We start from the raw sequence: 23,437 nt of genomic DNA, 5'->3' as shown, positions 1-23,437 counted from the left end.
CTTGGTGACATCATTTTGAATGTAAAAATAATAATAATGACATTTCATGGTTGAGATCATGTCTATGAGTCATTGGAGTCTGCATCTGTGAATGTCTTCCCTTTGTGGAGGTGAGTAACTGCATAATTAAGTTGTCGTTTAAAGCAACAATAACAGCAAAATGTCAAATGCTAACCCAAGTGTCATATGGCAAAGTTCTGATATTTGTATTTTAAGGATCCTCCGCAATAAATTGATAGCATGCGTGATATGAAATTTATCATTTGATGATGCATTCCTACTAATCTCTACAAGGAATATTTATTAAATTTAAATATACTTTGAAGTTGTTGTATTTTAATGATCAGTATAGCATCTACCAGTTTGTACAAGATAATAAGCACAAAGTATGTCTACTCACCAATGCATCTTCATTGCACAATATACATGTCAAAAGTGTATTCCTATATAAATGACATTCTACTTTCAAATATGTTGGGGAACTGTATAATCATTTATCATTTAAAACATTTTCAAAAGTTTTAATGTTCTGAATATTTAATTTTTTTTTCTTACAGTGCCTTGAGATACATAATTAAACACAAAGAGAACTAGCTGTTCCATCAAGTGCAGACCAAGGTGATTAAAGAGATAATTTTTGAAAAAAAAACTGTTCCACTGGGAACAATGAAACTTATAAATCTAGCACTTGGGAAGAAGAAATGGGGTAATTATGTGTTTGATGCAAAGTTAGGCTACATCGTGAATTCAAGGACAGCCTGAGATGCGTAGTGAGACCATGTCTCAAAAAATGTCAAGGGCTAGAGATATATCTCACCAGTAAAGTGTTTGCCTAGCATGCGCAAGGCCCTGGGCTTCATTTCTTTCAAAACACACAGAGAGAGACAGAGACAGAGACAGAGACAGAGACAGACAGAGACACAGTGACAGAGACAGACAGAGATAGAGAAACAGAGACAGAGAGAAGAAATAAATTTAAGGATAAACCTAGAACACATTTTGAAAAATTTTAAGTTAATATGTCCCTCCCAGAGTCTTTACTCAGAGTCTTTGACTTAGCAGCACACAATGTCTCTGCTGTTTGCTAGATCCTGACCTATCTGGTACTCAGTTGTCCCTGAATCTCCCTTTTCAACATGCGAAGCTGATTGCTTAAACTATGAATTCATATTTCTAGCTACCATCTTCTTATTCCTTTTCTTATTCACCCTCCCCAAGCATACGTGGCTTCAACTTCTCACCTGTCAAACTCTCTCTTCTTAGCACTTCAGTAGATGTTTCTTCTTCCCAATTGTGGTCGTCATTTCTCCAGCACTATGACACATACCTGAGACATACAACTTTTTAAAAAAGAGGTATATTTGTGCTTATAGTATTAACTGTTTCTGCCCACATCAGTCGTCTCAGTTTGGGAGTACATGTGCTGAGACACAGTACACTGGTCTCATGGAGAAAGGTTGCCCAGGAGCCAAGGACTCGGTAGCATCTCAAAGGCATTTCTACAATGTCATGCATTCCTCCTCTAGACTCCACCCCAGGGAGGTTTCTTCACCTCTGGGAGGAGCCACTCACTGGCTTGTCATCACCAGTCCTATAACATGCTATTCTGAGGGTGGGGATTAAAATTGAAACCATATCTCCCCTCTGCTAGTTGCCGACAATGTTTTCTTGAGGGTTCACTTATATAATCTTGCTAAGACTTGAATGGCTAGCTACTATTCTTAATCTGTCTTCAACGCAGCAAAGATTCATTCCTAATTCTATGGCCCTTTGAGATCCTGAGAAAATAATGAAGCATCAAACGTCTTTTAGAAAGGTGAATTACCAACCACATATATTAGAGGATATTAGTGGCCACTTGTTTTCACCTGAAGTCACTTGTTGATTAAATTCTATGGTGACTTTAGTCTTGCCCCACATATATTTGATGTGGTCACCCATTTCAATTCAGAATTCGTTTTTTGAAGATTTCTCTACCTCACACTCTCCATTTATGATTTTCCTTCTGCTGTTACCTAGTTTCTTTTTTCTATTGCCCATACCCCCTTGTCCAAATTACATGTAGTTTTACAAAGCTTACCTTAAATATCGTACTCTCCATAATAATTGATATAGAGCATAATCTGCCCTTAGATTCATCAAAGCGCTGAACCATATTTTCCTTATGTACTCTCACTTTGTGTTATAGTTAATTACTACTCCAGACATGATTATATAAGCTTCTTGAAATCAGGGAGGCTGTGGTAGCATTTGTAGCAGGATCCAGCTGGACAGGGTATAATTCAGTGTCTGACACATGGTAACCAATGAAGAAATTCTAAATGAGTGTTCTGAATATTGTTTCATTATAAGAATATTTTCCCATTTCTCAGGCTTGTATGTTCTTTAAATAGCTTAAATGTCCAAGAGTAAATAATTATCTATTCAATTAGGTTTAGAGTTGGATACTAAGAGCATAAATTAGTACTGTCCACTGGAATGTTGTTTTGTTCTTTAGAAACAACTATTTAAAATGTTTATTTTTTATCTCATGTTTATTTTTGCTACTGGTATTTTACCTGAACAAATATCTGCACACCACATGAATACAGTTTCCATGGGCCCAGAAAAAGGCATCATATCCCCTAGAACTGGAGTCACACATGGTTATGAAATGTGCCATGTGGGTGCTGGGAGTTAGACCAGAGTCCTCTGGAAAAAGTGACAGTGCCCTTTACCTCTCCAACCCCAACTGTACTGAAATTTAATTCACATGTAAAAATTCATTTCTTTTAAATATGCACTACATTGGCTTTTCACTATATTCACAGTTACACAGCTATGTTCCCTGTCTAATTTTGGAACATTTTCATGAACCCCCAGAGAAACTCATAACCATTAACAGCCACTCAATTTCTGCCTCACTGCTATCTTAGAAAATGCCCAAGGGGCTGTCTCTATGAACTGTTTTATTCTTTCAGACATTTCACAAACACTAAACAAATGCCCAATGCTTTCAGGGTTCATTCACGTCGTGGCTAGTAGTACTTTGATTTTTTTTTTCATAAAGACTAAATAATAGCTCATGGAGTGGACATAGAACATCCTGTTAATTCATTCATCAGTTGGATATTTGTGCTGGTGAGTCATTTATTGATTTTTTTTTAAACTGCAAGTCGGGCAGTGGTGGTACACACCTTTAATTCCAGCACTCAGGAGGCAGAGGCAGGCGGATCTCTATGAGTTCAAGGCCAGCCTGGGCTACAGAGTGAGTTCCAGGAAAGGCTCCAAAGCTACACAGAGAAACCCTATCTCAAAAAAATAAAACAACAACAAAAAAAACCAATTTTTTAAACTGCTAAAAAATCCCCATGATTACTTAGTCTAACAAGCTTGTTTTTATGCTCAAAGAGTTATATTTAAACTTTCATTTATTCAGTTGTTGAGATTTTTATTTTAGATACTAGGCTAATGTCACGTGATGCACTCATCCATGTACTCTTCTATTTATTCTTTTATATGTTCAAAATACTAAATGGAGAGCCAAGTCCTGAGGTTAAACATAGATAATTATGGTCACTGTCTTCAATGAACAATCACACAAACAACTACAAACTGAGAACCATGACAAGGGTGATAAAGAGGAGATTCAGAAACTAACCTTGTCAGAATGGACAGTCGATGGATAAGTAATAAATAGGCAGAGACAGTAGAAAAGAATATACCAGACCAAGAAGGAGGGCATTCAAAGGCCCTTTGGCTATAAGAACAGAGCCCATCAGGATGAATGTCAGAAGGCTAAAGGGAGAACAAGGGGTATGAGGGGCATAGAGTATGATGAGATTGGAGAGCTAACAAAGCTAGATGAGGTGAGCTCTAAAGGAGAAAGAGTTTTAGTCTTTTTCCTAAGAACGTTGGACACTAAAAGCAAAATGAAAATGTATAGTCCCTTACACATTTCTACCAGGGCTTAGATGAATTAATTATGAAAGACAGAACTTGTTGGATAGTTCATAGCTGTTAAACCCAACCTTGTAGTAGAATCTGCAGCATCTGAACTTCTTGTTTGGGGACTGGAGAGAAGGCTTAGTATAACAAGGTGTTTGCTCCCAGTTTTGACAACCTGAATTTGATCCTTAGGACATACAGGGTGAAAGACAAGAACTCAGTTCTAACAGATTGTCCTCTGATCTGCACACACATACTGTGGCATGCACACTCTAACACACACATGCACACACACACACACACACACACACACACACACACGCACACGTGCACACACACGCGCACACACACACACACACACATAAATAAAATAAAGTTTTATTTTATGTGTTTACTAGAGCCCTTTTTTCCAAGCAAGAACCTTTTGTTATTTTGACACAATAAAAACCCTACTTATTATAATTTTCCAACTCAATTTTGAGAAGAACTACTCTTTTCAGCCCTCCTACAGAATAAGCAATCAAAGCTGCTTGAAAAGAAAAAAAAATAGCTATAAAGGTCATATTTCCCATTGTACAATGGCTGTTTTAGACCTGTGAAATCTAATGAGTGCAGGCACATTTGTTTTCTAAATTGCAAATGGTTGATACCTAATTCTTTAGCACAAGTGCTTTTAACTTGAGGTTCATTGCTCCCAGGCAGTGTATGAATGGGACCCAGAAAGCTTTTATACAAATAAAGGCTATTCCTGGGTGGACATGAATTCAAAGCTTTCATTAAATTATGCCAAAAAGCTATCACAACATAAAAATTAAAACAATATTTTTAAAAAAGAAAAGAAAACTTCATACATTACTAGGAAAAAAAGGTATTTGGGCTTTAAAAAAGTTATTGATTTTAGACCTAGAGATTTAAAAACAAAAAGTAAACCTTGAAACTAACAACTGTCACTTCACTATCATCTTGGCGACAATATCTTCTTTTGTAAACAGATGTAGTGGTAGTCAAGATGATCAAGATTATGCCAAAATAATTAATCAAATGCTATATAGCTGTTATTTTTCAAAGTGTGTTCCATGGATCATATTTTTAGTGTCATACTGAATACTTATGAGAGGTCTAGATTTCTGTACTCATTCATCTCTTGACTAGAACTCAAAATATTGATTATTTTAACCACAATTCTAAGTGCTTATGGTGCCTCCCCAGGATTGGAAAGTGTTATGCGACAATAGTAAACGCAGAACTCTTTGTTCAGTATTTGAACAAACCAACTTCATACAAGTCATTGGGTGGTGTAATAGTACTAGTCCATTGTGATAACATCATTGAATGCATGGATAGGTAGATGATAGGGAACTGATTGTAGCAGGAATCTTAAAAGATCTTATTAATAAAATCAAACCTGAGTCAGGTATTGGGGTGAAGGCTGAATGATCAGAGAAACAGAACAAGCCAGCCAGCCTCACCAATTCCTCAGCTGATCCTGTTTCCTCAGACTGGAAGCCTCTGAGTCCTCATCCAAATGCATCTCAGCTGAACTGCTGCTCAAAGCCTAAAAGCTCAGCCAGGCTCTAGTTCTTGGTCCTCACGCCTTATATACCTTTCTGCTTCCTGCCATCACTTTCTGGGATTAAAGGTATGTGTCACCATGCCTGGCTGTTTCCAGTACGGCTTTGAACTCACAGAGATCCAGACGGGTCTCTGACTTTGGAATGCCAGGTTTAAAGGTGTGTGTGCCACCATTTTCTGGCCTCTATATCTAGTGGCTGTTCTGTTCTCTGACCCCAGATAAGTTTATTAGGGTACACAATATTTTGGGGAACACACTATCACCACAACTGATAGATAAAAAGGTAATCAAACCACGTGCAAAATACATTACTTAACATCTCCTTGACCTTTTAAGTCACTTCACAAGAAGATAATTATTGTTGTTCACTGTTTATTGGTACAAAAATAATGAGACATGATGTTGCTTGCTATATAAGGGTCTAGGTGGAGGCAAAGATTTGTCTACACTCTGCTATACAACCTCTTGTAATGACTATGCTAGTTCCCCACTCCACTGAGTATCCAGAAAGGTGATGGAATTGTTTCTGAGCCTGTAACTGCTACATTAAGCACCACTGAAACTCATGGTCACCAGCGAAGTTATAGTCCTAAGATGGGCAAAGTATAACATTAGTCTCTTGTGAGCATAACTGTCTGTCACTTCTAAAAGAAGCTTCCAGAGGTAACACATCATTGGCAAGAATGGTGTGAATGTGAGAAAATTGCTCCAAGATGCTCTACTTTAAAAAGGAGAAAATATGAAGGAAAAGCAAAGATTGCAGTATGTAAGGTAACCCCAAAGCCTACCAGCTCACATCACAGGAGGAAGAAACATTCTGTGTGACTTGACTGAGGAATGAAGACAGTTGAGTTATTTGAAAATATGAGCCCTTACATGATGGTTGCCAAGTAGAGGTGGCTTTGTGGTGGGCATATGTTCATAGATGGAGTTTCATTTCATGAAAGACTTTATTGGATGCTAATGAGGAAAAGATTCATTTTTATTACCCTATGTTACTTATTACACAATGTATTTCACTATGACATTTTCATACATATGTGCAATGTCTTTTGATGTTATTCATCCCTCCTTACTCTCTCTTGTCCCATGACCACATGATCAAGTCAACTATTTTGAGAGAGACAAAACTGTACATTTTCTAGTTATTGCTCTAGCCTTTATTTCAATATAGGTTTTCATTTCAGTCATGAAGATTAAAGTCTTTAATGATTTTAATGTAGCTTATTACAAAAACACCTTAAAATAGCTTACTGACTATTTCTTTGGGGAGGAAAATAATTTTAACTCAAATTTCTTGAGAAAAATTGTTGTAGAATATTATTTTAAGGTATATTACCTTTGTTTATGCTGCATTTGTTTAACTCGGTAAAGCTGTGTTACTTTGCCTATCCAAAACACTGATAGTCTAATAAAGAGACGAATGGCCAATACCAAAGCAGAATAAAGAATGGGTGGGGCTGGCAGGCAGAGAGAATAAATAGAAGGAGGAAAAAAGAAGTAGCTAGGGTAGGAGGAGGACTCCATGGGCCAGTCACCCAGTTTCACAGCAAGTTATGGAGTAAGAAACAAAGAAAGGTATACAGGAATAAAAAGGGAAAAGCCCGGAGGCAAAAGATAGATGGGATAATTTAAGTTAACAAAAGCTGACAGAACAAGCCAAGCTAAGGCCAAGCATTTATAAGTAGAATAAGCCTCCGGGTGTGATTTATTTGGGAGCTGAGTGGTAGGCCCCCCAAAAGAGTAAAGAGCAACAACATTTTGGCACCCAATGTGGGACTCTTAATCCTAGGGTCATGGGTGTTTTAGGGTCATGGGCAAAGTAACATAGCTTCACAGAGCTAACAAATGCAACATAAACAAAAGTAACACACCTTAAAATAATATTCTACAATAAGAAATAACTTTCCATTTGTACATTTCTCTATGAAATTGAGAACCAAAATATTTCGCTGGATCTATTGAACCTAAGTTTACCAATTGTCATATAATTGCATAAAAACCGTTCCCTGTATTTACAATTGATAAGTACTCTGCCATTCACCAGGCAGCTATTGAAAGTAATTTGTTAAATCAAATGAAACACTCATTTATGTTGACATTAAATTTTTAGAAAATTCTATATGATAATATAATGGCCAGTACATGATGAGACATGAATGATAAATATCTATTGTCTTAAACCTGGGTTCTTTGAGGAATAAAAATGTCAGAACAAGTTTCAAAAGAAATCATATTTTATAACAAATGTGACAGATAAGGATTGGCATCCTTTGGGGAAGCTGTCACATTGTGTATGTTTTGCTACAAAAATATTAATAGAAAGCTGTAATCCAGGTTGTGTTTTTTACTTTTAAGTTACATTAGGATCTAGTGATTCTCGGTCCCTTCATATCTACTTCATATCTCTTTTTAGTTAACTCTGGGTCCCATGTTACCAACTAAAGCTGAGGAATTCCGTCATTTGGGATTGCAGACTTGAGTAAATCACAGATCTTATCTTATGCCACAGTGTGTGTGTGTGTGTGTGTGTGTGTGTGTGTGTGTGTGTGTGTGGTGGGGGGAATCAAGACAAGTCATAAGAGAGAGGGGAGGAGGAGCGAAGAAAGGAGATGCCTGTATGTATATGGGGTGTGTGTGTGTGTGTGTGTGTGTGTGTGTGTGTGTGTGTGATAGTTTATATTGATTTTCAATATGACAAGAACACTGAAGAAACAAGCCTCTGGGTATGCCTGTGATGATGGATTATCTAGATTAGGTTAATTGAAGTAGGAACAACCTTCCTAAATGAAGGTGACACTGTTCGTTTGGTTAGGGTCCTTCTCTTCCATGAGTGTTTCACATCACCTGTGGTTACCATAGGTCTCCAAAGAACCAAGGAGAGTACTGTAAAAGCACTTTAAAAGTGTAGGGCAGGCACTCAGTTCAGGCTAACTGGATACAGCTGCCACATGGGAGACCAATGCCTGAATCAAGAGGGGTGTCACAAATGACTTCCCATTTCTCTTTTCTTTATCTTTAGCTTCATGAGTTTTCTTTAAACTGGATGACTTTCTACTAAGACATATATCCAAAATATAAAATGTACATGAAATGATAAAGCAAAATCATCAATAAACCTAAACAATATGCTTCAGAAACACTACTACATTTTCCCTTGAGGCAGACTCCTCTGCTAAAGATGAAATTGTGCAAGCCATGAATTACATGGGACACCCACTGAGTGAAGAAGGCTTCTGACCTTCAAGACCTCTAGATAAGAGGGGAGATGTCGAGCGTGGATGGTGGAGACCAGAGAAGCCACTCACACTCAAAATGGAGCTTTACAAAACTGTAATGTAAACTATTCAGGGCTACAGTTTTAAAAAGACAATACATTTCAAAGTTTTTGCCTAACCATTGGTTTAGAGGAGGCTCTAAAAACCATTCAAAGAGTGTGAGGTTAAAAACCTATTACTGAATTAGACTCCTAGGCCTACAAATAACAAAGGTAGTTGGTGTGGTCCCAGGGGCACCCAAGCATGGAGTCATCAGTGCTAGCAGTACTCCTTGGGAACAACAGTCATTAGAGCAGCTGGAATCTTTATAGTCTCATTGGCTCACTGGCTGTTGCTTTTTAGTTGAGACTTTAATCTTATTTTCATACATTTTTGGAGACACATGTGGCTTGATTATAGACATTAAGTGGCTACTAGGAGCTTTAGATTAAAGCCTTTTGTGAACACAAGCTGCCTGGGTAGCCAGGGCTGCCCGTACCCCCTGTGGTCCCGATCTCTCCTTTGCCTCTGTGCCTCTTGTGCTAATGTCTCTACTCCCCCTTGCTATACTCCCATTGCCCTTCATCTCAGTGACATCTATTTACTTAAATCTAAGCCAATTAAACAAAGCATAATAATAGAACACCCTTGTGAAAAGAGCACAAAGAAGGGGAACTGTAGCGCTAGGAACAGAATAATGAGAGTGAAAAACATTCTAAAAGAGCTCCCCAGCAGACAATCTACCTCCTACTCCGCCTTCTATTTATGGGGAGGCACAGTCTTTGTTTGTTTCTGACATTTCTATGCCAAGTCTCCACCCCTCATCCATATCCCCACCTTCTTCGGGGAGGAACCTCAATACATCCTTGTGCATCTTAATATTTCTAAGGTTCCTGCTGTGAGCATTATTGTATAATGCATATGGGAATATTGTTGTAGTATTTCCAGAACACTTGGGAGTCAGATGTGTTTCATGACTAGGTTTTATGTTGATTTAGTGTCTTAGTCAGTAAGTAATATTTTCACTCTAGAGGTCCTCCTTTTTTCTAATGAGTATCACAGGCCATTTCTGTAGTAATAAAAACATTGGCTGCCACTGTTAAGAAAATAATATGGGCCGGGCGGTGGTGGCGCACGCCTTTAATCCCAGCACTCGGGAGGCAGAGCCAGGCGGATCTCTGTGAGTTCGAGGCCAGCCTGGGCTACCAAGTGAGTTCCAGGAAAGGCGCAAAGCTACACAGAGAAACCCTGTCTCAAAAAACCAAAAAAAAAAAAGAAAAAAAGAAAAAGAAAATAACATGGGAAAGCAAGAAGATATTTCAGATTAGAGTTACAGAAGGAGGGGGAATGCCAACTTCGTTTTCACTGCTTTAATTAAGTTATCACACACTGCCTCTTGAACAGCATGTAATATAAGAACCTGAAACAGCTTGAACTAACCCTAAACTGTAAACTCTTCCCCCAGACTTCAGTGACTTGATGGTACCCTACACTCTTAGAGGTTTGAGCTCTTCAGGACAAAAATTGATTTATCAGAATTTCAATTTTCTGGTTGGATGACTACAGCACAATCTTCTCTTTGGTGTGAGGCACAGTCTCTCCCTTCCCCCTCCCGTTTTTAAGCATGCCTTTCCAAACGACATGCAGTCAAAGATGTAGTATTCCATAAAGGAAGAGCATGAAGCAGCTGGCCAACTGTATTCTAGTTTCTTTATACTACAGCTGGAATTTGATTGTCCACATTGACCTCAAAATTGTCTGATGCTCTGGTCTAGCCAAATGTCTGCTCTACAGATTGACAGATGGCTCCCAGCAGGTGAACTCTGGACTATCAGTATATGAAATGACTCCTTTCTTCGGCAAAAAACCTTCTCAAAGACGTTCTGTGTCTTAAAGATCTAAGAAGGCATTGGGGTGCTAAGCAAAACTAGAAGCTTCATTGAAGCTGAGAGAACACTGACACACCTGAACAGAGGATTCTAGGTATCCTAGATTCTGCTCAAGGTAATGCCTGTCTGTTTACCAGAGAGCAGAGCAGTGCTGAACAACCGTGATGATATAACACTTGAAGACTGATGCTCATACTTCACAATGTTCAACAACTCTCAAAATAGTCCTCTGACTACATGCGTTTGTTTCAATGTTGCAATAGCTCAATGAGAAGTCTCATTAGTCACTACAACACCATTGGGGATCTATACATTTAGAAGACCTACCCTGAATTAGTACACGCAGCCACTAAATGATAAGCTGAAGTTTCAACACAGTTTGAAGCCTTTTTATTTCAAAGACTGAATTTAATTTCTACTGAAACACATTAAGAAAATTAAACTACCATTCTTAGATCTTTATTAATCAGGGAATTAAGCCAGGCATAAGAAGATTCTATTGCTTATAGCACAGGAATACATTTATTCAAAGATAACTTGCACCAAGCACATCTTTTGGTACAGACTTCAACTGTTCATCTGTTGAACAGTTGATGAACAAGCATTTTCTACCACAGAGGGTGTAGTAAATTAAATACAAAAGATATTGGCATCTGCCTTCCTACAGTGTAGAGATTAGCTGGAATGGAGTGGGGTAGACATTGAACAAATAAATCATATACATTCATGGTGATGATCTACTATGTGGATTTGTCTTCCCTGGTTCTCATGAATGACTATCACAGAATAGGCAACTGAATCTGTAGAAAGGTATATTTTACTGTTGTTCTGAAGTTTAGAATCAGGGATTCCTTTCTTGTGGAGACTCTCCTCCTGATATTTAGGTTTGCTATAGAGGAACTGATACTGGAAATTTTCAGGGGGTCTTTTTATATATTATTCTTTTGAGACTGTAATATAATTACATTATTTCCCCCTTCCCTTTCCTTCCTCCAGACTCTCCCATGGACACCCATATTGCTTTCCTTCAAATTCCTGGCCTCTTTTTCTTTAATTGTTGTTACATATATGTGTGTGTACATATATAATGTATTCATAAACATAAAAATGCAACCTGTTCAGTGTGTATAATGTTACTTATATGTATGCTTTCAGAGCTGTCCATTTACTAGTAGTATCCAATTGGTGTGCTTCTCCCTGGGGAAGACTTTTTTTCCAATCTCAGTATTCCTTAGTTGTCTATAGTTCTTTATCTAGGGTTAACTCAGAAGAAGATAAATATGGAAAGAAAGAGGTCGATAAAGTAACTATAAAGATTGTGAAAAAGTCATAAGAAATCATACTATTAACTATCTACCTAAAATACCTATAACATACATAAGTTGGTTTATGAAATATACATACATAGTTTAATAGAAGTTTCCCATCTGAGCTAACAATGCTCCCCTCAAGGGCCATAGACTATGTGACAAATTCACTAACACCAGTTATAAAAAGGCCTCTTATGTGTTATTTGTGGGGTTGTCTAAGAAAATCCCAAAATATTATAGGCTATTGTTATTGCCCTTGGTTGCCCCCTGGAGGTAGAAGGTAAGTTCCTATTGCTGAGGATACCATGCACTTTGGGCACAGGTCCCAGTGGACCAGAGCGTGGTGTAGTATATTGTTGAGAGTAACAGGTCCTTTCATGGCTGTTGGTGAGCTTAACTCAAGAGTTTAGATGCAAGATCATCACACAAAACTTCCACAGATCTAGTATTTTTCAGATATTTGTCTTGTTAATTCAAAGAATGAAAATCGTGTGCTACAAAGGATAAGTTTTAGACATAAATATTTTATGATAGAGATTTCAAGCAAGACAAAAGGCAGAGTTCTCATGTATCAGAGATGGGTTCCCTGGGAATGGTATATCATGGAAGGGTCACTGCCTTGAACTTAATAAGGCTTTACTGGATTGGAGGCAGGGTACAGTGAAATGTCCAGTCCAGTACCCATTCACAAGGTGTCCAGGTGCCTCTCAATTTCAGTCATGTCCTCATGTATGGTTCCCAGGTGAGTGATGGTCATTTAGAGGTAAAGAGATTGTATGAGGGGCACCTGTTTCTGGCATCCCTTGCCTCTGGCCCGCATACAGTCAAAGACATGTTGGCTTAAATATTTTTGGTATTTTTTTTTTGACAATGGAAGGTAAAGCTGCAGAAAGGAGCCAATGACTTAGGCAACTTTCAGTCAAGGAAAAGAGAAACTGTTCACTCTTGGGGTCCTCTGTCCTAAACTACAGAGCTAATTATTATCTCCTATTCTCATCAAAAGAAGGTTAGTATGAAGACAAAGGTGGTGGTTAGAAGTTCTGCTCCAAGATCCTTGACTTTACTACCTTGTATAATTGGCTAGCTTCTGGAGCCAGATATGATTTTCTTCTTGTTGGGTGGGTCTTAAGTCCAATTAGAGAGCTTTTGGTTACTGCCAAGGTATTGCATGCCATTGTTGCATCCTTGGGTTATTAAGCCATGTTGTTCATTACTGTTGTTTGTAGGTATCATAGCTGGTTAGGACTGTTGGTTACTTTGCTCCCTTGGAAGAGTGCATGGCGCTACTGGCACCATGAAATCTAGTACTCAGGGGAAGGTATTCAGGTCAGTTCCAACTCAGGGTCCTCTGAACCCTACATCTGAAGTGCATGTCAATAGGTACTTATCTTCTACCTCTGGAGTCAACCAGGGCATTTAGCAATAGCCTTTAATGTTTTGGAAGTCTCTGGAACAATCCTGACCAACAACTCAGAAGAAGACTTCTGATGCCTGGTGTTGGAGGTTTTTGTTAGATGGTCTTTAGCTCTTGAAGAGAGTGCTGTCAGCCCAAATGAGAATTTTTCTTTTAAACTATATATGTATATTTATATACAGACTTATATGTTTTATAGGCATAGTTAATAATATGATTCTTTATGACTTTTTCAGACATTCTTACTATTATTTTACCCTCCTCTTTCCTTCTTATTTATTTATCACCCTTTCTCTCCCCAATTAGGACTCCCCTCCTTTACAAAGGACAGAGTTAGTTACAGAAAACCACAGCCAATCAAAATGCAGAGGTGTGGTGCCCAGTGACAATGGATATGTCTACATAACAACTCCAGCACCTAAGGCTCAGGGAACATTGTGGAAGAGTGGGCAGAAAGACTGTAAGAGCCAGAGGACCGGGGACTTTGCTGTGAGATTATGTCTTCTAGTAATGTCAAATGCTTCACCCATAAAGCCTGTGCAACATGGCTGCCTAAACATCACCTAAACAAAGACAACACCAATAAACATGCCAAGGTGGATGGAGGAAAGACTGAGGCCTCAAACCTACACAAAGAACAACAGGCAACTCGAGAAATCTGAGAGCAAGAGTAATGCATCATCAGAAACAAATGGATGAAAAGTCGCATTATTTAAAATGCATCATGTTAGGCAGGAGAAGGAGAGGGATGGAGAACTTGGATTGGTATGTAAAATGAAAACAAAACTATTTTAAATAAATAAATATATATATGAAAAAATAAAATGCATCATATGCTTATATAGCTTAATATTTTGATCCTGCATATGTATTCATTTTCAATTCAATTACCATAAAAACTAATGTATATATTTCACAGATAGAAGTGGTCTCAAATAGTCTTTCCCAGAGAAGATCACACCAATTGATTATCCAATACCAAATGGTCATCCCTGAAAACATCCATACAACTAACATTATACAAACTAATCAGGGTGGTATTTGGGACTATGCATGTACATACATGTCCATATACGCATTCAGCAATTAATGTAAAAAGAGGCCATAAGTTTAAAAAAGAGCAAGGAGGGGTATATGAGAAGGTTTGGAGGGAGTAAAGGGAAGAAGAAAAAAAAGGTGTAATTATATAATAATCTCAAAAAATAAAAGAAATACTAGGAAAAGAAAGATAGACTCAACTACCAAATGGGCAAAAGCAGTTGGAGCTTTATGGGCAAATATGAAGACATGAATCTAGGGTCACCTCAAGGATATACCAAGAGTAAGAGATTCTTGTTAAGTTTTCTTAATTGAATTAAGTAAACATTAGATGTGGGACAGGAAGAACTGGATGCAGCATGGGTGACAATCAGATATGCAAGATTGAGGAATTCTCTCTAAAGTGACTGATATTCAGTTTATAAGGATAGAGCTAACGTCAAGGACTGGTTCAGAGAAACCCCTAAAGTTTAGCCAATATGACAGTATATGTTTCCGTGTTCTTGTGGATGAAAAGAATGAACTATGGTGTCCTGGTGTTCTTGTCTAGATGAAAACTCTACCCTACCATCTCACGTAGCTTTAATTACCTCCCTGAAAGCCTGCATCTCCAGTTCACATTGGAGATGAGAATTTCAATGTAAGGATACTGACCTGGGATGTGATTCAGTCCAAAATACAAAATAATGCATCATCATAGACAAAATGATGAAATGTTCACATTGTTTGAAGTACATTGTGTGTGCACAAGGCTTAATACTTTGATCCTTCATACGTATTTTTTTAATTCAATTTCTATGAAAACTAATGCATAGACTTCAGATACTAGTGGTCTCTAAGAATAAAATCAAATGGGAGAACACATATGGGGCAGAGGCTTCTTTTGGGTTCAAGGAACTTTAATTAGCAATGTAACTTATTGTATGACACTATTCCTGGAGAGGCATGAACAAACATCTATTCACTCCAGATAGAGAACCAAAGACTTGCCAAAGTTAACTTGTTAAACCAAAAAGTTTATTAGGATTACTTAGAGAAGTGTGGGTGACTTAGAGGAGCATGGACACCCTAAGCGAACGTCATCAATAAGAGTCCATCCCACTATGAGTAAAGGGTGATGACCTATGAAGAAGTGGAACCCTGAACTTATCTGAATTACTTGCAAAAAACTCAACAGGGCAAGAGGTATCTTCTCCTTAGCTGTCTTTACTGCTTATATCACCCTGGAGAGATGCGGGGGGGGGGGGGGGGGGGGGGGTTGGACTTCCTGAAAACTGTGAGTTATTTCCTCGGTTGTTTGTTTATGATGTGCATATGTGTGTTGGGGAGGGGGTTATCATATGTGAGTGAAGTGAAGGGCTTATGAAAGCCAGAAGATGGTGTTCAATATCATGGAGCCATAGTTGTAGATAGTTGTTAGTCATCCTACTTAGGTGCTAGAAAATGAACATAAGTCCCATTCAAGAGCTGCCCAGCCCTACTTTGTGAGTCTTAATGGTCCTCACTTTAGAAAATCATGAGTCTTAGGGTGTAGTCAGAAGTTTTCTTGTGTCCCGCCTGGCCCGTGGTCAGGACAAATCTCTCCCACTCGCATCCTGCAGCCACTTGGCCCCAAATAAACACACAGAGGCTTATATTATTTACAAACTTATGGCCATGGCCTATGGCTCAAGCTTTTTGCTAGCTAGCTCTTATAACTAAACTCAGCCCATTTCTATTAATCTATATGTCACCATGTGTCCCATGGCTTTATCTGTGTGCCATTACATGCTGCTCCCTGGATGGTGGGATTATGTCACTCTGCCCTCTCCTTTCTCTTCCTATCTGCTTGGATTTCCACTTGTCTCTAAGCTGCCTTGCCATAGGCCAATGTAGCTTTATTTATCAACCAGTCAGAGTAACACATATTCACAGCATATAGAAAGACATACCATTGCACTTCCCCTTTCCTGTCTAATCAAAAAGGAAGGTTTTAACTTTAACATAGTAAAATTACATGTAATAGAACAGTTATCAATCAAGAATTACAGTTACAATATCTAGTCATTAATATTAGGGCATTTCAATGAAGGATGGAACGTTTTGATTTGGAGGACATTCATATACAACAGCTAGTGTAAATGAAACAAAAAATAAGTATAATAGGGTTTCTATAACCAAGCAATAATGAATAGATACATTCTGTTCATCCTGGAGATTATTGGAGAATATTCTTAGAGAAATCCGCTTCAGTTGGAAAACCTAGAAAAGGAGGGGGGAGAAACAGAAGGGAGTGAGAAAATGAGTAGCCTAGACAGGGAAAAACACTTAAATGAAAATAAGGAAGAAGAGGGTCTTTACTGAGGAAGACAGAGGTATGAAGATGGAAGGAAGGGGGAAGTTAGTAGATCTACAAAAGAACTAACCTGGGATGTGATGAGTTTGACAGTAGATAGTTGCAATAAAGTTGAAAAGGGCAGACGTGATTATGTACAGAAGCCTCTAAGCTCACCTAGACTGTATCCTTTTGAAAGAGGAGCTGTAATGATGAGAGCAAACTCTTCAGACAGGAACCTGACCTGGTACGTCTTGTGGCTACATGGGAATCTGCTCCACTTCTTAAAGCCTCTTCCTAGTTTCTCCTTATACCACAGAATGCTGTCTATTTTACCTTAATTTTATGTTTTTTAAAAGGTCAGGGTATTGTCTATTACCAAAAGGATAAAGGTGTCAAATATTGTTAAGGATGTGAAAAAAGGGGAATTCTCTAGCACTGTTGGTAGGGATATAAACTAGTGCAGCCATTATGGAAAACAATGTAGAGGATTCTTAAAAAAATAGAACTGTCCTATGGCCCAACTCTAGCACTACCAAGTGTATAACAAAAGGAGATGAAAGCAGTCCACTGAAGAGTGTCACTGATGTGTCTAATATAGGACTGTATGCAATAGTCAAGATATAAAATCCACCTATGTCCATCAGATGATGAATAAAGGAACTAAAATATACATACACAATGGAATTCTCTCTAGGCATAAAAAAATGAGATTCCATTCTTTTTGACAACATGGATAAACCTGAGGAATGTTATGTTAAAGGAAATGAAGCCAGATGAAAAAAAAATGATGATCTTACTCAGAATCTAAAACTGTAGATCTCATGGAAGCATTGTAGAGAGCTGTCGTGGTGATATATTGTGTACTCCAATAAAGCTTCTCTGGTGATCAGAGGACAGAGCCAACTACTAAATTAAACATAGAGGTCAGGCAGTGGTGGCACACACCTTTAAAACTGTCACTCAGGAGGCAGAGGTCCATCTGGATCTCTGTGAGTTCAAGGCCACACCAGGCTACATGAGAGAAACAGAACCAGGCAGTGGTGACACACGCCTTTAATCCCAGGAAGTAATATGGCAGGACATAGAATGGTATATAAGGTGTGAGGAAACAGGAACTCGCTCTCTTGAAGCTCAGGATTTTATAGAGGTAAGAATGTGGCTGGCTTGTTCTGTTTCTCTAATTTATCAGCTTTCACCCCAATATCTGGCTCCAGTTTTTTTTTATTATTATTAATAAGACCTTTTAAGATTCATGTTACAAGATGTGATTACAACGGACTAGGGTGATGACAGGGAAGATACTGAGACCTTGAAAAAACGACCACAAAGTTTTAGATAGGAGAGAAGAGTTCAAGGATTTATTGAGCAACATGCTAAGTTGAGTTAACAATAATGTATTATATGCCAAAAAAAAAACCCTGAGTAGATGCTTCATTTAGCCACTTAACAATATATATTCCAGTTATTTGTTAAATATATATATATATAATAAACATAATTTATCTTTAAAAACAATAAATAAAATAAAATGTCTGATACCCATATGAAAATTAGAAACAAATTAACAGATGGCTTTCTTTCAAGTAAAGAAGTGTTACATTTCTTCAGATATATTCCTAATGCTAGGCAGAAAATTGCAATGAAGTATATAAATAAGCAAATTACTTACATGTGTGCCTCATTTCTGCTCAAGGTACTTTATATCACAATATCAATTCGCATTATATTGTATACACACCCACAGCCTGAGTCTGATTCTGTTAGCAATTTAGGGAATTTATAAGTTTTTAAGTTTAGTTTATGGAGCATTACCATTGCACACCAACCCTTTACAGGAATAGAGGGTTCTGACAGTAACTACTGGACCATCATGATGCTTCATTAGCTCTGGAAAATGAGATGTCTAATGTTCAAAGAGCAGCCATGTATCCTCAACTGCTCGCCTATAAGCAAAGCCATGTTCTGCCCACTGAATTGTGAGAAGATGGTGACGTGTATATTTTTTCCTCACTGAAATACTGGAACCTGTGCTCCACTCCTCAGATACCTCCTTGACCTTCTTGCATACTTTCAAAAGCCCACGGGTCACAAGAAAAAAATTCAACCAGATATCTTTGTCAGTGAATGAAAAAGAAGTAACTGGAAGACTTCTCTATCCATCAGAGTTTGTGTGAACTGAATATAAACCTTAATTCTATAAATCCTCAGAGAGTCAAGATGAGCTTTCCCCACTAATCCAATCCTTGATACTTTACCTTGTACAATATTATGTCGAGATATTTTGGACAAATGTAAATCACCTCTCCTAAGGCAGCTTAACACAGCTTTAGCTGTAGCCTCCAGAGTCAAGTTTGAGGATAAAATGACACAGTGCTTATTAGCCACTGTGTCCTCATTCTCTGCTCGGATGCAGTCAAGATGTTTCGTGAATAAGGATTTTGTTAACAGTTCTTATCTCTTCCAAGTGTATATTTGACATATATTCCATTTGAAATAAACATAATGTTTGAAAAACAACTTTCACAGTAATCCCAAGAAAGATGTTCTCAACCATCGATGACTTTGTTCAGCATACTTTCTTGTATTTACAAATATGTAGATAATAAGTGATTCTAAACATATTAGGGAATATAATGGTTTAGTAGCTTGTTAAACTGCATGACAACATTGACAGCTGCTTGTCTATTTAATAACTACTTGATATACTAGAGTTTTTCCTTAGTAGATCAGCAGTCCAGTCCTCAGTAGCTAAAAATCTTTAGATTTTTGACAAGTACACTGAGTTTCATGAACTGTTGAGAACCACGTAAGAAGGAAGATTGATAAATGGGTGGGAAACAGTGCTATTGTTCATTTGGAGCTGACAGAATAGTCTAATGCTAGTGATTGTAATTACAACAAGTTTTCAGCACCCACATTTCATTCTCCAGCAACTTCAACCATCTCTGTTTTGCTTTTTTGAGGACAATCTCACCTTGGCATTACTGTTTCACAGTAATCTAATTTCTCATTCTGATTTCAATGTTCTACATGACATACATTCAAATGTTAATAAGCCTGAAGATGTGGCTGAGCTGGGTCAGTGTTTATCCCAAAAGCTTGTGGAGCTGCGTTCAATCCCAAGCACCATGTAAGAAGACGGACATATGAGTCACTCTTCTTTTGATGGGATAAAATTGGCGATGTAATGAGGAAAGGGGTTTATTTTTTCTGATGGAAAAATTAAATCCATTAGTAAAGAAGGCATAGTATCAGCGGCCTGAAGCTGAATGATCACATTTTCATCTACACACAAGAAGCAAATATATATATATATATATATATATATATATATATATATATATATATATATATATAGAGAGAGAGAGAGAGAGAGAGAGAGAGAGAGAAAAGAAGAAGAAGAAGAAGAAGAAGAAGAAGAAGAAGAAGAAGAAGAAGAGGAGGAGGAGGAGGAGGAGGAGGAGGAGGAGGAGGAGGAGGAGCAGGAGGAGAAAGAAGAAGAGAAAGAAGGAGAAGAAATAGAAGAGGGATTAATTAGTCTATAAACCCTCAATCCCTACCCCAGGGCCTTCCTCCAGCAAGGCTTCACCTCCTAAAGTTTCCATAACCTCCACAAACAGTACTATTGACTAGGAACTAAGTGTTCAAATTTGCATAGGGGCATTTATCATCCAAACTACACCACCAGGTGTGTCATACAAGGGGATCCTTGGGGCTTTCCTGTCAGCAAGCCTTGCTCAGTCAGTGAGCACCAGATTTAGTGGGAGACCCTGTTTCAAAAAAAAAAAAAAAATGCACTTCAGAGCAAGGCAGAAAGACATGTGGACCACTAGCCACCATGCTCTTGCGTACACATGGGCAGACTCGTGTGTATGCATATGAACCCCCCAGACATGCGTGCTCTCATGTCTGTGACATGGAAAGTAACAGAAGCAAATCCAGCAGAAACAATGCTGCAGAAAGGAGGCAGAGCTGCAGCAGAGTCGATTTCAGTCTGTCCAAGAAGCTGAATATCCCAAACAGTCGATGCTCTCAGTATTTCTAGTCCGAGAGCTGCCGTGGGTGGAATTGCACTTCTTGGAAGAACCACAAGCTGGAGATGGAGACCTAAAGCCACTCCCCTGTGCCTGTTAAGACCTGGTTTGCCGTGAAGGCTTAGCCACCTTCTAAGTGCATTCCTGGAATGGACATGTCAGCTATCTTGGCCTGTTTTCCCATCTATAAATTGGGCATATAATAGCCAAAAGGAGATGGTGAAGAATGAATTAATTCATATGTATGAAGCCCTCCAAACACTGGCAAATGAGAGTCGATAAGTGTCTGCTAGTATTGGTTTACATTCCACCCTATGAGATGTATCTGATGTTAAAACTGACAAATATCCATGACAAAAGTTGGGTTAATTTTATCCTTTGGCTGTGGTATAAAAGCAGACAGTGGTACCTGTAGGAGACTAACTGAAAATTGGCCATTCAATTTGATGTCCCTTATGGAATAGTTCATAAGTTGCTTTTCAAAAATAAGTCCCAGTGGCATTTACATATCTCTCAGGAAATGAAGTCTATAAAAAAAAGGCAGTCATTTTCTTTTGTATAATAAAACGCCAACACAAGTGAAAATTATAGATACAGAGTATTAAATCATGACTGGGGACACTGAGTTTCCCAATAATCCCTTCACCCTTTGGCCAATAATTACCCATTTCTTTTGGGATAAAGTTGTCCCTTTATATGTTTAGAAGTGAAATTTTATTTTCATGTGTAACTGCTGAGTTCAGTTTTGGAAGGACTAGGAGGATTGCCCTTGCCAGTGCTAATGTTGCTGATACTGTGAATGTGCTGTTTTCTGTTTGCTGTTGCAACAACGCAGGTGCCCAAATGGTAAACAATGTGAGCTTGTGTCCCTTGAACCTGCTTAGCTCTGGCATCGCAGCATGAAAGCAGCCCTTGTCCACCTGGAAATGAATGGGAATGGCTAGGTACCAGCAACACTGCGCTTGGGCCAAGAGCTAGCAGTAGAATGCAGCTGTCCCCTGATCTGTAATGTGCTGAACTTTGCTCTAGAGATTTCTTTTTGTCTCCTTGTTACAAGAGTAAAAGAGAGGCACGCTCGTGTGCACGCACACGCACACGCACACACTCATAATATGTACTTTAACATTTACACACGTGTGTGTGTTCTTATTAGAAAGTAAGGGCAGTATACAAAAAATAGCACTTTCAGACATTAAAAAATCTTGAATTTAAAGTTATAAAGTATGATATTTTGTTTAGCATTCATATGGTAAATACTAGAAGGCCCTTTTATCTGAACAGTGTCCTGAGCTTTGTGCTACCTTTTTGTTGTTGTTGTTGTTGTTGTTGTTGTTGTTGTTGTTGTTCTAAAACCAATCTAGAAGCTGGGAATGGTGCTGTACTCCTTTAATCCCAGCACTCTGGAGGCAGAAGTAGGCACATCTGATTTGAGGCCAGCCCCTGCATAGTGAATTCTAAGAAAGCCAGGCAGCCAGGACTATATAGAGGGGGCCTATTTAAAAATGAAAAACAAACTAAAACAAAACCAGAAAACAAACAGAACTTAAACCAATTACAAATTTTCATTTGCTTATAATTCAATTTTTAAGTGATCTTAAGTTATTATACCTACTACTCTGCATGAATTTCTCCTTCCAGAGAGTCTGTCGTAGATGGATGGTAGATGAAAGATGGATAGATAGATAGATACATAGATAGATACATAGATAGATAGATAGATAGATAGATAGATAGATAGATAGATAGATAGATGACAGATAGATAGATAGATAGATAGATAGATAGATGATAGATAGATAGATAGATGACAGATAGATAGATAGATAGATAGATAGATAGATAGATAGATAGATAGATAGATAGATAGATAGATAGATGTGCAAGAATGTTTGCTAAAATCTTTGCACACAGCTTTTTGTCCCCTTAGTCAATCTGGATATTTCTTGAAAGGAATAAAAAACTATGTGCAAGATTTCAGCAATCATTCTTGCTAAAATAATTACTGAATTATTACAAGGAATGGGAAATTCTACCATGTGTCTTTTTGACTGTGAAACTTTCCTTATGGTTATTTAGATGTTAAGTATCCATCATACTTGCTGTTACTCATAGTGAGTGCTCACAGATCAAATGAGCTAATATAAAAGCAACAAATGCAATCAGTATTTGTTGCCTTGAATCAAAGTCTTATCTCCTCCTCTATTTATGTGAATTTATTGTTTAAAGATCCAGAAAATGGCTGGGTACATATGTCACAGGTAGAACATTTGTCTAACATGCCTAAGGCTTATCTCTGATCTCCAGCATCATATTTTAAACAAAAAATTCCAGAATAGACAAAAGAAGAACCAGTTCATCCATATTTTCTGTTTGAATTTACTCCTAGATTCTAAAGACATGTAGAGGCTATCCATTAAGGTCCCAAATTTTTTTAACAATAACATATCATAGTCCTTGATAATGGGATAATGTGTATCTATTAGGATGAACATACATCAGTTCTGGGAGAAATGCATAAACACATGGGTTTAGAAACCCAGTGTGTAAAAGCTGGATTTGACCAGGGATTTACACACTGTAGGTTTTTGCAGTCTTGCCACAGATGAGGGTGGCTGCACCTGGACAGCTTGTAAGACAGAAAACAAGCCTGGTGCCTTCCAGTAACTCTGTTTATTTCC

General features: G+C 38.0%; 1 protein-coding gene across 14 annotated transcripts in view; it reads left to right on the top strand.

Annotated features, from left to right (window-relative positions):
- Positions 1-23,437, top strand: part of Map2 (microtubule associated protein 2) — a 152,405-nt gene that overhangs the window by 37,121 nt on the left and 91,847 nt on the right. For 3 of the 14 annotated variants that reach the window (XM_059278826.1, XM_059278828.1, XM_059278827.1), the window contains one exon: positions 558-618. The exons of the other annotated variants lie outside the window; for them this stretch is intronic. The gene's annotated coding sequence lies outside the window, so the exon portion shown is untranslated. The remainder of the gene's footprint in view (positions 1-557; positions 619-23,437) is intronic. 14 annotated transcript variants of the gene reach the window in all.

Source organism: Peromyscus eremicus, chromosome 13, assembly GCF_949786415.1.
Source record: "Peromyscus eremicus chromosome 13, PerEre_H2_v1, whole genome shotgun sequence".
NCBI classification, from domain to species: Eukaryota; Metazoa; Chordata; class Mammalia; order Rodentia; family Cricetidae; genus Peromyscus; species Peromyscus eremicus.
Note: the sequence above shows the minus strand (reverse complement) of the source record. Positions and strands in the feature narration are given on the sequence as shown.